The following is a 16,298-nucleotide window of genomic DNA, read 5'->3' as shown; positions in this document are numbered from 1 at the left end:
TAGATTTGTGTTTAGGCAAAATGATGATGATTGGTATGATGGTTTGTGAACCGTAGATTATTAGAGTCTGAGTGGTTTCTCTCTCTCTCTCTCTCTCTCTCTCTCTCTCTCTTTCACTCACTCACACTCACTCTCCTCTGGTCATGTAATAAAATTGCTGCTTGTTACTAATGCCACTGCTGTCCGCTTCGGTCAACAACAGAAGCCAATATACTGTGGCCCGCTTGTGCTATGCTCGGCCTGTTGTGCATATGCTGTTTTGTCTATTTTTTTCTCTCTCTCTCTTTCTGTTGCTTTTGCCATTACCATTTGCTGTGTACAGCACATTGCACATCACAACACCAGAATCGCTACACCGACCCTTGCATCAACTGTGTGTATCGTTTAATAATCGTTGAACAATATTTTATGAAAATGCACTCGTAACTGGTAACCAGTTCGCAATTTTAAATGCCATGCAAAATTTCGATTCTATTAACTCGGGTCTCGACACTCTTGTGTTTTCCGAGAATTTTCCTCTTCCCCAATTTCCATTTCCATTGGCATTGAGTTTGTCAAATTTTTGTCACATCACATTACTCTAATAATTGCGAAGTTTCGGTGCAATCAACATCTTTTGATTACGGTTATATATTTTTCGCGTTCATAGAGTATCAAATTGCATGCTGGGTGCACATAAGTACTAAATGAAATGCCACTCTACATATATGACCATGGCACTAGATATTGCAAAAATGTGTGATTGTGAGTGTATACACTGTACACTGTACAGTGTACACTGTACAGTGTACACTGTACAGTGTACACAGTGTGTATCCAGTCTGTGGATTCGATGATATTCGGTCGTCGTCATATCTGTGGGCAGGAAGTGATATAATTCACATCGAATTGCACGGTTTATTAATCAAAATCGGATGCCATGAATCGGATCTCAAGCGGAAAGAAACAAACTGTGGTCGTCAATATGAGAATGGCAGAAAAAAAAATTTTTTGCAAAAGGATACATTTGCTCGTTGAATCATTCGCCAAAATTATGCAATACTCATTTCACTCCCACTCGACACAACGACAACAAGGCGGAAAAAAGTGAATCACATATATTATGGCCAACGAAATAGTTCCACTCATAAAATACACTCGTTGAGAAGCAAATTAAACGAATGAAAAAGAATATCCCATGCAATCGCATGTTTTAAACTGAATATGGCAGGGAAATCCTAATCCTCGAATAAAAAAACGAACAAGCAGATTCCGCTTTGAAGGACCATAACCACTAAATCATTTCAATGCGTTTTGTGATGATGGACAAATTTTTATTACTTTCCAACGGAATCACAAAATCACCGAGATATTGCCATATGCGTTTCGCATTTTTTGTTTCCGAACATATGTGGAAGCTAAACGATTTTTTAGGGAAGGAGCAGACGGAGGGATGGAGTGAGATAGAAAGAAATGCTCAATTCGAAATGGCTGCTTGTGATCCGTCGGCAAGATAAAATCCCATTAAATACTATAAATTTACGTCCAATTTATGTAAATGTATTGATATTGCACAGATTATTATTTTTATGAATGTAAGTATCGGATTTGGATGTCGGATATGGAAATACACACACACACACACACACAGATCACCGATGAGAGATCATAAAAACATTCGAAATGAACATGCCAAAAATGTCAAAGCAAATAGACGAATGCAAGTGTTTTCTTATATCAATTTATGTCTCCCACCAAAAAAGGGATAATCCCCGTAATACAGTAGTTTCGAATTGGTTTTGAGCATATCGACTTATCCTTATCATATATTCATTTTTGCTAACTGCAATCGGACGGCGAATGCGTGTGACTTCTTTGTTATTTTTTTCGAAATATTTTCGTTTCCTTTTACGGTTAAAAATCGAATCGGTTGTGGTTGTGGTGGATGCTCTTGCACCATTGCCAATCCAATTCAAATCAAAACGTTTGTCGAACCGCTTCCACTTTTATTTTATTAAATAAAACGTATATCAAATGTAACAGCGATCGTTTTGATTTCACCACATAATTTGATTCTGAATGCCGGTTATACGTCGATTGACACAAAAAAAAAACACATTTGCTTTCTTTCATTCGATTCGATTCGATTTCATTTTATGCGCCCATTTTTGCCGTAATTTTTTTTTTCTACGGTCCCTTTGCGCTCACATTTTTTCAATAGTCAAAAAATATGTTTCCTGCTGGCTCATGAGTGTTCATATATGGGCAATTTTCCATTTTGTTTTACGATCCAAAGCATTTTGCCCTCATTCGCCTTCTCGCATCTTATCGTCGTCGTCGTTGTCGTCTGTCTTCGCCGTTTCTACATATTTCGATGTGAATCGATTATGGCTGAAGGTATACGGTAACATTTGGATGAGTTTTCGATTTGGTTCGGCTCGTTTCCATTCGATTCGCAAATATGAGTACGTATTTATTTCCGTATTTTCGACTTTTTTTTACATTTCTGCTCATTTTCAATATCAATATCAGCGATATACGTGTCATGCTTATGACGCCATAACATTTTGCGGCTACTGATTTATATCACTTCAATGAACGTTGAACGCATTGAAACAACATTGTGCGTACCTATATATGACAAATATGAGCGGAAAAGTGCAATCATACGGTATGAATTTCCCACCCAAAATGAATGGAAAAACTTTCATCGGAGCAGAGTCGATGGCGGTGGCGGCTGGGGGACTGTTCAAAACGAATAGTCAATTCTAGAAGTATGTAGCAAGCAGTAAATAAAAATCATTCAACTCGCCAATATTTCGGTCCCATAAAATGTGGAGCGATATGGATCTGAGCGGCACACTCACACAAACTCTCGCGAAACTGATGCCGAGTATTAGTCTATCTCGTAATTTGGCTCCTGGAAATTTGTGAACTTATCAGTGATAAATTTTGACGCTTGATAACGTAATAATATCACGGTAACTTTGCGTATTCAATTTATTCGACACAACATACAACAGCTATGTTTTGGCGTATGAATACGAAACATTTATCGGTCCACACGATGATGAAAATACTTTATATATGTGCATGCAATGACAAAGTTTCTAGTGGCGATGTGAGTGTTTGTGTGTGTGAGTGAAGGAACCGTTTGATTTTATATCGAGATCAAGCAAGTGGCAATAGTTGTGCCATAGTATGTACAGCGCCAACTGTACAAAACTTCGATCCAGTCATCAAAAATCTTGTTAAAACATCCAAACAACACTTGAACCACCTGGGAAATGATGCTTGGCTGCTGAAAATAGCAATGCACACAACGACACCAAAGCCATGGGAAATCGTGTCGCTGAAATAAAATGCGAGACAAGTAAAAGCGTCAGCGCAGAGCCAAAAAGCGAGCAAACGACTCTTCAATTCAAGCTTGAAAATTGAGTGACATTCGCTAATTCTTGTGAGTGTTCATCCGTTATCACACTGTCTTCGGCTATTCGTTCATCTTTGTGCCTCCCCTCCCTCCCAAGGAAAAAAAAACTTTGTCCAGCCATGCAACTTGCTCCGATGCAATTTATCTGTTTCCATGAAATTCAACGTTCTATCGTTTTTCGGTGTGTTTTGTATCATGAGATGAGATGCTATTAGTTTCTGTTCTTTCTGTGAAATCGTTCACATTGTTGAAATTACTTGAAATTCAAAGTTTTATCACTTTTCGCACTCAGTTCACCAGTGAACCAACTTGAAATATATAAAATTTGGTTCGGATGGAATCGGATTAGAGGCGTTTGCTGTCCGTACTTTAGAATTCAATATACACTCTCTGGCAAAAACGAACAACGACACAATTTGCGAGCAGATGAAAACAAGAAATTGTGTATGCCGGGAGGCTGCAACATTGACATCTTTCCATACTAATTTGACGTTTGTCAGTTGTGAACGATTTTACAGCGCCATCTGCACATATTTGACTATTCAAAGTGAACTAGCTGTCATCAGTATCGATGATAATTTTCAATGTACCGTTTACGACCCAAAATTGAGCATCGATGACTCAACGATACTGATGACAGCTAGTTCACATTGAATAGTCAAATATGTGCAGATGGCGCTTTTTGTGTTTGAAGCGCAACGTTGCAGCTGCCCGGTGTATGCGTACACAACGCAAATCGTTTATTCGCTTCCCGAAATGCTTACGAGATGCGCAAATTTTTATTGGCTTTGAATGATATTTGTTCAATTATTCAGAACTCAAATCGTACAAATTTAATGTTGATTTATTAAATTCTTACTCGCGAGAATTCAGATAATGCGAAATTTCGTTATTCGTTGACTATTTATGGGATACGGCAAATGTCGGTCGTGAATGTTCACCACTCGATTCGCTCGTAGATGCAATATTCTTCTACAATGTTCATAATGTCTGTTATGCAGATAACCAGAATGAACACATCAGAAAATGGTTCACTGCTGATGGCTGCAATTTCTTCGTACAGCAAGTAATAAATCCAAGGTGCAAAGTGACGCTTTTTCTCGTTTACTTTCCAAATCTCACTCGTTCATTCCAATTTCGTTTCTTGCTTTTTTTGTTCTCTCTTCACTCAGACACACACAAGCATACAGAGACTCAAGCCCAATCGTTTTCTTTTTTTTCATTCTCTCAATCCATTTCATTAAATTGAAAATAGCTTAAATAGGGAAAAAAAATAATTTTTTTCCGCTGATTTATTGTGTTCCATGTGCGCGAGCGGCATTGATCGAACGAGCGGTAATCAATTTGGAATGTTTTTATTTTTGCAATGCGCCGTTTACCGTACACACACACTCTCTTGCGCGCTCTTTCTCTCTCTCTCTCTCTCTCTCTCTCTCTCATCCACACAATACACAATCTTTTTCCGCGAGCAAACTTGCCTATTCTCTACTCTTTCAATCCTCCGCCAAAATCACAGCGACGAAAATGAATCGTCGTCCCTTATTTTGTAATTGAAACTGAAGCAAAGAGATAGCTGACGCGTGCTTTTGCTTGAATTTGCACAAAATTATGTAAATATAAATGTAAGCGTAAGCACTAGGCAAAAGTGAATAACGTGCGCTTGAACCAACAAAATTGACGGAAAGTAACGGAAGCACGCATATTTCAACAGTGAACACTGAACAGCAACAAATAACATTAATATGAATTTAAGTACATGCAGAGGCACAGGCAGAGGCACTGGCAAAAAGGCAAAATTGATTATTGAATACACTGAACAACACACACACACACACACACATTAGCGTCAAATTCGCCTTATTGCTTGACTGACAGATACACCTCGTGCCATGTGTGCTCTCATTTCGATTTTTTAAACCGTGAAAATGCATATAAATCGAAATGGAGACGTAAAATAATAAGCTTTAATTTTATCTCATTTATTTAAAATATTTTATTGCCAAAATTATTGTGTGCGTGTCGCGAGTTCTGGGTATTTTGCATACGACGCATTTGTTCCGGCGCGTCGAGAAGCCAAATAGGCATTGAAAGTGATATGTCGTTTCAATAAAACGATGATATTATTTTTGATCGTCGCCCGTGCCGCTGTGTATGTACTTACTTAAAGATTTTCAAGGAAAATGGCATAAACGAATGGAATGCTCGCAGTGAGGAATCGAGCCATTGTGTAGTAGCCTGGAAGCCAATTTAAGCGATATAGAGTAAATAAGATAATTTAGTATCCTATATTGATTCGTCGAACTCCATACTGATTTGACTTATATTTTTTTACATCAAGATTTCCCGTAGGGCACACCTAATGCGCCATTGAATACACTTTGATTAACTAAATTAACTCATTGATATTCTTTATTCAAATGCCATCTTCTGACGAAATTACGTCGACAATACACGAGTCAATATCGACGAAAATCTCAAGCATTTGTCCATTACTAGCTCGGTTAGACCAAATTATTTTGCGTCAATAAAACGCAGAGAAAAGGTCAGTTCTGGAAATGAACAAGCCAATTATCGAATTCTCGAAATTCCAATCGGACAAAATTGTCTTTTTGTCTCGTTAGTAGATAAAATTCGTCATTCTTTGTAGTTTTTTTTCATCCACTCCCCCTTTGACAATTCTTTCGTAGCGACGCTTCGATCGGTTACTCAATTGTTCAAGAAAACAATTATCCTTTGGAGCGAACACCATAAATAGTGCCATTGAATGTGTCTGGATACTACAGATATATCATTGACAATTAACGTTTAATACAGATGCTTGTTTTTGTAGCCGAATTGCCAAGCAAGCCACTATGCCATCAGATGAAAAATCAGATCGAATAATTCATGGAATGTGCAAAGAGTATTGGGTGTATACAGCATGCCACCGAATCAACGATCAGATTTCATTTACTCGGTGCGAAAAAGCGAGAGAGCTTCGAAACCATTGTCATTGCCAAAGTCTGATAACATCACTGTTTCTATTACCCGTCTATAATTTTTCACCCATTGAAAAGTGATAGCGTGATTCTGGGGTCCCTTCGCATCGACGACGACCACCACACTAACACCATCCACCATCATCACCAGCAACATCAGCAACCAGTAAGCGCAACTAAACTTGTAAACGATTTTCAATTGTGCAAGCTCTCAACTTTGGTCACGGCACAATGAACATTCCATGTATCCGGCACATAACTGTGCACTGATGCACAAACATTTTCATCGAGTATTTTCCCAATTCTGTCAATGCGCGTTAAACACTTTTCTGTCTCGCAAATTTATATATCTCGAGCATTTTGCTACGATTCGATAGTGAATAGAAAACGAAAGAGAGGCGAGATACAGAGAGATAGAGAGAGAGACAAGATAGAAAAGAGAAAATTTATTAGAGGGAAAGGAGCACTTTCCATGCTTATTTCGGTTTACTGAAAACGGTCGATTTTCAATGGCCCATGTTGTCCATTCACATACGTATCGCTCGGATGGGTATTGTTTACAAAAATTTCATTCGAAAAATACAAACATAATGACCGAATGCATTGAAACATGAAGAAAGCGATGAAGCAGGAAAATATGAGCCATGGATAAATACGAGCCCGGACTTCAGAATCGCAGCATTGCTGTGTGTTGTTGTGCATCAATATGATTATCAGTGAATTCCAACGTTGTTTTCTTCTACCTTTCCCACTCTGTTCATTCTTTCTTATTTTCTCATTGTAAACCAAACCAAGATATACTTTCGTCGTTGAAATGATTCCTTTCTCACTTTCTGCCGCATTTTCAATGCTTTTGTTTGTTCAAAATCAAAACTTTATTGTGTTTTCCGAGATTATCCTCTTTTGCTCATCACACAATGGCGGGCCAAAAAGCAATGCATTCGTTTGTTTGATAATTCTTGGTATTTTTCTTTTGTTGTTCTCTCTCTCTCTCTCTGTGCCTTGGAATGGATCAAGAGTATTTACTGGTCTGGTGAACCAGTTATTTTATTTATTTATTTGTTACCGTCCATCGCGGTCATGGCAGCCGGAATGTATTTCTTGGAATGTTTACACGGTATTTTGGAGGGAGGGAGGTTGCTGCTTCTTTTCTTCGTTTCCTTCTAATTCTTTGTTCTCAATGGAATTATTATCATTCTCAAAAAGAGGACGATGACAATTGTGCCCTCATAAGGATGATGTTATCGCACCGAGCAAAATGTGATCAAAAAAATAACACATTTGATTGTATTAAGTAGGAAAAAATGTTATTGTCACACAACCAATGGTCACTCACTTGGCACATGAATCGTGGCAAAACTTGGAACAGAGCAAATTGCTATTAATTCTGAAGATGTGATAGTGGGAAATAGTCAAAAAAAAAACCTCAGCAAGGAGATTGCTGAAGCACCAGATAAAGTGTAACCAGATTCAGCAGTAATTCATCCAAAAACTGAGCAGAAACGAACAAACCAAAGTAAAAATGAACAGATAAAAAAAGATGATATTTAGCAAGAAACCTGAGATGATTGTCAGAATATTTGGTGTTTGATTGAGGAATGTATGCCGAATTCACTCCAAAATTCAAACCGTTCATTGATAGCATTATAAGAAGCGGATAAATTTAGATATGGAACAAAAATACAGTTTTATGCAGTTTAAATCAATAAGAATAAAAATGGGACGAGCAAATGACGGCTAAATCCGACATGTGTGAAAGAAGAGCAGGAAAAAAAACAACCGAAAGAAAATACGAAAAAAGATCTCTGTCAACACACCGCAGAACATATTGATATTTCACGTATACGTCAAAGGACTTATATGCGACGGCAAATCAACGTTCTCACCGTTTTATACTTGTGTCTGTTCGACAGGTAGATATACATCGAAACCGATAAGTGTTTTGTGTGCCTAACCATGTGAAGTGGCTCCTGAAATACATTTCGGTCGACCGGGCGAATCTTGATTGTGTGTGTGTGTGTGCGTCTTGTGAGCACTTGCCATTTTTCTGTTCATCTTTCACAATTTGATCCCGATCGGGTCTTTTGCCATCATCGAAGCAATCAGCAAACAAGAGCTCAACGATTGTCTTTCGTTTTCTCATTTCTCTACCACCTCCTTGACGGCCATTTCACATTTCAGCTGTCAATTTTCCGGCTATGGAATCAAATGGGCGAGCTAACACTGCGGAAAAATATGTTGTATCTAGAGCGAAAATAATTATGAATCAACAAAAGATAGAAATGGATAAGATTACAAACACGATGATGTTGGCAAGCAGCGAGGGAGAGAGAGAAAGAGAACCGAATGAAAAGTTGAGATACATGACAGTTTTGTGTAAAGTGTGAATCCGATCTGATGTCTATGGAGTGTTCGCCTCGATTTTTCGGTTGACCATTTTTCGCTCGATGTGTTTATATTCTTGTTATCGTGTAGCTTTGGCCGTTCATTCGTTACGAACATTGTAAACAGGCGGTATTTTGTGTATTGTATGCTTTCCATCATTTTTATCGCTCATTCTATGTTTCGCCAAATTTTTGTGTGACAAATTGAAGACATAACGTGCTTAAACAGGAATATTAATTTTCTTCCTTGTTCACCTTGGCTACGTCGTATGCCAATCGCTCAAATGAATCCTGTGTCTTTGCTCCGTCATCTGTGTGGGTCTTCATGTGACAAACGAGGCGTGAGTGTGTCTCAACGTTGGAAATTTTCTACGCGGATTCGGAAAAGCCCTGATCTTTCCGTTCACGAAATCAAACACAGTGAAATTAACAGAATCGCCACGAATAAGCTACTTTAGATATATACGTATATATAGTACACATACATTTATTATAGCTTTCGACAATGTTGTACATTGCTTTTTACTCGCTCGCTCCCTTTCCCCCCTTCTCTCGCTCTCAATCTTACTTTTTTATATGTGTGAAAAACTGCAGCGAGAGAATGTTAAACAATTTGTTACAAATAAAAGCATGAGTGCAAGGCACTAAAATTAAAGCGATGAACACAGATGCGACGACGATTTGTTTGACTGGAACTGTATAGCAACAGCAGTACAGTTCTTGGTTGTGTGTGTGTGTGTGTGTGTGTGTGTGTATGTGTGCAATGATGTTCCGATGGCCATTGCTGTGTTGTCGTCGTTGGCGATATTGTTTGGCGTGTGACCATCCTCCATTATGGCTGTAACTTTCAGTTACAAGTGACACACATAAACTCTATCCCCGTTTTCCATAAATATGCGAAAAATTTGTTGTGAAATTGTGGCAGCATCATAAACGATTCCAATAAATATACTTTATAGCTGGTGCTGCAAGCACACACAATAATAATAAAAGTGAACTTTTATTTGCCGGTAGGGACTAGTAATCGCTAACAATACACTTCATATCGTCATTATCAAAGCCAGAATGAGAAATATTGTGAGCATCGTGTTCAGTATTTTTGCACCGTCTAACGCTGCATGCACTCTGCTATCGCCATTTTTTTTCTTGAGAGCGCACAATTTTACGCACCACATACGAATATACACCCGGCCAACCGACCAAGCGTCCGCTTATGCCTGACATTGTTCAACGCACCCGCTCGTTTGCTCGCGCGCACCGCGCACACACTTCCATCCATCCAAATAAATGCTTTTATTTATGTAACGTTTTGACCTGTGAGACATGGCTAATAGAATTTATTAACCAAAACACGCATTACTCTCTCGAAACTCGTAATTTATTTCGGGGTTTTCCTACATGATTCTCGTGCGCTACGGTGCACACGGTGTATTTTAGCTTCGAACAATTTTACACATGTTCCAGAATCTTTTTATTGTGCGGCGCACATTGTCTCAAAAAAGCGCCTCATGGCAAATATCATTGCGAACGGAATTGCATTGCACAATGATGATGATGATGATTACGAGGCCAAACATTGTGTGCACATCAAAATGAAATGACCCCTCTGGTAATAAACGCGCTTCTTGAGCGTGTTTTTGTGCTGCTGTTTAAAATGCGTGTAGCAATACCATTGATTGACGACAAAAACAACGCAAAATTCCAATGATTTATCCCATTTCAATGGGATACATCCGTCTGCGTTCAGTTATGCGTTGATTTTTCCAAATGCTCACGGCAACCGGCTCAACCCAGTGGAATGGCATTTTAATTTATTATCGAATTTATTCATAATAAATATCTGTGAATCGGCACAGTTTTTTTTCCCGTTTTCTTTTGAAGAATTTCAAGAAAATGCAAGGAATCATGAAAACGCAATGAGACAAGTTTGATTTTGCACACATACACTCACAAAAAAAAACTCTTTGAATTTCGCACAAGAATAAACTAACGAAGTAAAAAGACGACGAGCTGATTTCGTTTTCGTTTTTTGCTCATGAATAAAGACGATCGGCGAGAAGAACGGAACGGGATACACGAAACATGAAACGAGCGTTCAAACAGCCAAATCAAGTCTCGCGAACAATTCAAGCGATTCGATTTTAATTTGCGTGAAATTCGTGTTCGATTGCATTTTTCATGACAACACTGTACTACGAAACGGCAAAACGAGCAAAATCATTATTTCGTAACAGAAAAAAAGATGATGAAGGCGAACAAGATGAAGATGAAACGATGTGAACAATGATGAATTTCTCTCAACGGTAGTTGTAGTTGAATTTGAACTATTGACACTTTCGCATCCCCAATGTGAATAACGGCATTGTGTTGCCGTCATGTGTTTAACATTCAAATCGATTTCAGTGGGTAAAATGCGCTGATTCTCCCCGTTGCAAAACCAACTATATCACTAAAAAAAATTTGAAGTTCCGTCGAGGAAATAATTTTTTGAATACACAATTTAACTATGAAACAACTATGCGAGATAGAAAGAGAGAGAAACGGGGGGGGGGGATAGAGCATGGACAGCAGCAATTGCAATGAATTGTTTTGAAAATTTATGAAACCGAAACAAATTGCTTTCGCATCGGCATACTTTTTGCCCTGGTCATGTGAGTGAGAAAGAGAGAGCGGCAGATAGTGAGGGAAAGCAAAAATAAAACGAAAGAGAGCCGTTAATAACAGAATGGTTGTATACATTAAACATTTTTCACCAAACGTCGACAATCTCTAGTTTCGCCAAAGCATAACGGGCCAAATTATCGGAATATACCCATTGCGAGGGGAGGCAATATCCTTTAGCCCGTTTGCATGCATTTCAGCTCAAGTAATTCATTATTTTTGAGCTTTTGAAATATTCAAAATGCCCATTTTTGAAATGACTCGGTAGTTGTTAACAAAAGAGCAAATCGAACAAGGATGAAGCATTTGAAACAACTGAAAAAAAGCGTGTACAGCGGATATTTTTTCGGATGCGCGGGACAAGTTTAAAATCGAAAATGTAGACACGAGTCACAAACCGTACTTGCAAAAAAAAAACGCGGCAAAAACGCAGACACAATGGGAAATGAATTTGTAAGTAATGATAAAGTATTAAACTTTATAGCTGACAACATCTAAACAACTTCCTTCGTTTGCATTTCATGTCGTATTTAACATGCTCTGGTTCCTGTGTACTCAAATGGCTACGGGCGAAAAAGAATGCAGTGCGTCTGCAAATGAGATACCTCTCTCAAAAAGCATTTTACTGTGAATGAAATCCGCATAAATTTCACGACGACGAGAGACATTGAAACAATTTAAAACAATGGAAAGTATAGCCAACTATGCATTAGCTTATTAAGTCTCGCTGCCATCGTCGCCGTTGCCATCGTCGCCCCGCAACATTTCTTATCTTTTAAATCTTCCGACTGAAATGTTGTTTCATCCCTGATAGCATGGCAATCGTTGTTCTCACGGTGACACGCCAAAAACATGCACAAATTGTAATTGGTTATTTCCACAGAACTTGGACGATTTTCCATTCGCTTTTGAGTAGTAAAAGAAAATAGTTTGCTAGGAAATGCTTTCGTTTTTTTTTTAATTCGAACAAACACCTCGGCAAATCATTTTTCATTGATTTTCATTCGGATTTGACAAGTCTATACCGGAAAACGGTAAAGTTTAGTAATAAAGCGTTCTTGCATATAGCAATGGTTATTAGTGCCAAAGTCGAATATTTCAAAAATTCGAACGACTCAATCTGCCGCTTGAATGGTATTTTTGAACAATGCCATTTATCGATTTACATGACACAGATAAGAAGATTTCTCTCTATTATTCGGTTTCATTGATATCGTTGTCCGACCATGAAAATGCTCTAAATGCTCTAATGGTTTTAAGCAACCAATTTGCAACCTATTTAAGGCACTTTACATTCAATAATGGGAGTTTGGATTGCATCTGTGCATTCCTTTCATTCTCTTTCACGTGGTTTTGTCCTTCAGAAACCATTCCAAATTAGACAATCGAAAATGAGAACGCTTAAGTAGCTTGATCCGGTTGAATTTCCTGCATGACTTTCATTCATTTGAGAAGACAAGAAGGGCAAAAGAAAAATGTGATTCGTGGCTGAATCCAAAAACGACTCACATAGATAAAAAGCATTGTTGAGACTGTCGAGAGTGCAAGTTGCACTCTAAATGAATCCAAAGTGAGGCGCGTTCGCGTTAGCCTAGAATTGAAATTGGCGAACAACAGAAGAAAAAAACGTTCATTCATTTTCGGAACAAGTTGCATTTTTAATTGCATGAGTTACAGTTTGAGTGTGGCGCATGTGTTTTGTACACTTAATAACAAAATTAAAACTGTTTTAATTAACAGTTTATGATGCACTCCGTGGATTCATTCATATTTGTAATGAACACAATGCATTTGATTTGGCGCCGCGTATTCGCTCACTGAAAAAGGCTCGGAAATATTTCATTGTGCATTGTGTGTGTGTGTGTTGTTCTACAGTTATTGTGAAAATGCGCACGGGATTGTATTTTTTTGGGGTAATTGACAGAAATTGCGATAATTAAAATTTAAATTCATCTTTTTCTGCCATCATGTCACTGGAAAAGATTAACATGATTGATTTATGAGAGCGTTATGTCCTTAATTTTCGGTGGTTAATGAGAAAATCCCGAAAATGTTGAGCATCCAAATGACATTTTTCTTCTTCTTCTTCATCCATTAGCTTATGAACGCTTTTAGTGGCTACATTCATGAATAAAATAGTGAATTTTCTGTCAAAAAGAGTTTTAATTGCCTATAATTGAAATAGAAAAGTTTTGTTATTTAGTTATGGCAACCCATTAACGAAGTGGTGACTAAAGTTCATGATTTAAAAAAAAAGAGCAGGGCTAGCGAGTTCGCATCGCATAATGGCTCCAACTCGATCCACACGCAAAATGATATCGAAAACAAAAACATGAGCACGAACAAGAGCCATGAGGCCATAACGGGTGGCTCAGAGAGGGAAAGAGTTAGTATTTTTTTTTATAGAAAATGGAGAGTGCATGTGGTACAAAAGCGGATGTGATAAACCGGAATAATGAACACAGCAGTAGTAGCAGTGGCAGAAGTGAAGAGAAAAAAAGAGTCGCACATAAAAAAATAGTAAAACGCGTTGCTCATATCCAATCCACATCCAGACACATTCACACATTTAAACTGTACGGAAAAAGATGCAGTGACCAATAACAATAAGTAAAAGCGGCCAATAGTCGTTCTCGGACTAGTGTGCAATATCCGCTTAAACAAGAGATTATTACAGACATGGTTTACCGTGGTAAGATTCAGTGTTTAAGTGTTGACTACATACATAATCTACCTAGTAAAACTAGAGATTTAATATTTCTGTGCAGCAATCCACAAAAAAGCGTGCACAAACACCCATACACCCATACACACCATTCTGTCTCATGCATCACTCTGTCTTCTTACTTTTCCTGCCATGCTCTCTCATGTTCAATGTGTCGCACTCTCTTCTGTTCTCCCCCTCTTGGTGCCGGACAAATCCGTAGCAGCAGAGCGGGAGAGAGAGAGAGAGAGAGAGAGATTGAGCAGCGCAATGCAAAAAAAGAGAATTGTCCTAATGGAAAGGATATATAGTGAAATACTGAAAGTTGTATGCCGTCGTGCGTTTATGTTAGTTTAGCACACGCCAAAACGGATATGTTATATTGTTTAAGTGCCAAAAAAGTGGTGATGACGGCGGCGACGAAAAGTAACCCAAGCAGAACAACGAGAAGAAAAACAACGCACAAAACGTTTTACAATGAAATATTATGTCATGCACACATACATACATGCATACGGATTCTCACACTAAACCTTAAACACATATACAATTATGAAAATCCCGACCAATCCAACTCTGAAAGCGAAAGACCTAGACTCGGTCACAAACATGCACTGCGTTCCCATTGTGTGCCGAGCATAATAGAGCTAATTAAATTAAAATGTGAAAATTTAATTTGGAAAATGGTGTTTATTATACAATATATTTTAAATAATGTGTAAGAGCGAAAAACAACAACAACAAAATTGGGAAAACAAAAAAAAATTTCTCTCTGCAAACGGGCAGACAATAAACCAACGAAAAAAGATCAGCGCTCTGAAGAAAAATCGTGTGCCAAATAGTTCAACAAATTAAACGATTTTTCTGGTTGCATCTCTTGCGTATGTTCTCACATCACTTGAGGCGCGGCCATTACGTGTTGAGAAGCAGCGCTAAATTCGAGGCGCACATTAGATCGGATGCGAGAGCAAAAAAGCACACATGTCTAGCGCATATCATGTAGCCTTCAATTTCAATCACATGTCATTTGGTTTCAAGGAAAATGTTTCATATCGGTTCGTTCACCATTCTCTTGAACCACTTGGTGTTTTGTCCCACTTCCGCAGTGATTCAATTATTAATTCATTTCAGCGAGAGCGAATCGCTTGTGTGTAATAGTTTTCAACTCATTTTTTCGTAATATTCGCATGCATTGTAATTGGTTGCGCCGATGTGAAGAAGTTTTGTCCAATGTTGTCGCCTGGTTCATTTTCGACTGGTTAACTCAAAAGTCCAAAAACTACATATAAATTTTTAATTTAATTTTATTAATTAAAATGACTTTTACGCAATTCGTCTTTTTTGTTCGTATGTGTTGTTACTGCTATTCGTTCCCGTTGTTTGTTGAATATTCCGCACCAACTTTGGCTATCAATGAAAGCTCGTTTATCGTATATAAATGGAAAAGGGGCTTATATGATGCGCATTTAAGCACATTGACCGTATTGCACCGAAGCATAAGTATATGTGTATGTGTGTGTTTGCGCGCACGGTACGACGTGCGGGCTCATCAAATAGATCATGTCCAAAATACAATTATGTTGAGAAAGTTTTTAACCACTATTTTTTACTCATCCACTCTCACTCACCATCTCTCGCACGACAAAATCTCTCGGAGGTGCCAACGATTTTTTTTTTCATCCTCTTTTTATCTCTGCTTTTCATTCCGTTATTCTCTATGTGGTAGATGTGACAGTGTTTGTTGTAGTCATGCGATAACGCTAACTCATTCTCATGTTAAATCGATTCTACCCATTTTTCGATGTTCATTCTTCGGGTTGTCACACACCGCCTTTGAGAATGAGTTTAATCAAAACCATTGCATATGCCATTTATAAATTTCATGACCTAGCTATTGACTTTGTTAACCCTTCAGTTGGAAAAGAGAATGGGAAATGGAAGAGGACGACAGAAAAAAAAACTAACCATGCGACATAAGTGGAAATTTCATCGTTGCCATATTTTTATAATTCATGACAACAATATTGTTCACTGGTTTTATTGAACAACTTTTACCTTGACTACTAAAACTATACATAAAACGTAAATCACATTTATAAGAGATTCATAGCGAATCACACACACACACACACACACACACACACACACACACACACACACAC

The 16,298-nt window shown here is 38.1% G+C and overlaps 1 protein-coding gene across 2 annotated transcripts in view; it reads left to right on the top strand.

Annotated features, from left to right (window-relative positions):
- The window catches only part of LOC129578019 (uncharacterized), a 247,842-nt gene that overhangs the window by 219,845 nt on the left and 11,699 nt on the right, over positions 1-16,298 (top strand). The gene's annotated exons all lie outside the window — the stretch shown is intronic.

Source organism: Sitodiplosis mosellana, unplaced genomic scaffold (assembly GCF_009176505.1).
Source record: "Sitodiplosis mosellana isolate CC-2019 unplaced genomic scaffold, AAFC_SMos_1.0 Smas_scaffold_6226, whole genome shotgun sequence".
Taxonomy (NCBI): domain Eukaryota; kingdom Metazoa; phylum Arthropoda; class Insecta; order Diptera; family Cecidomyiidae; genus Sitodiplosis; species Sitodiplosis mosellana.
This window is presented reverse-complemented; position numbering and strand designations above follow the sequence as displayed.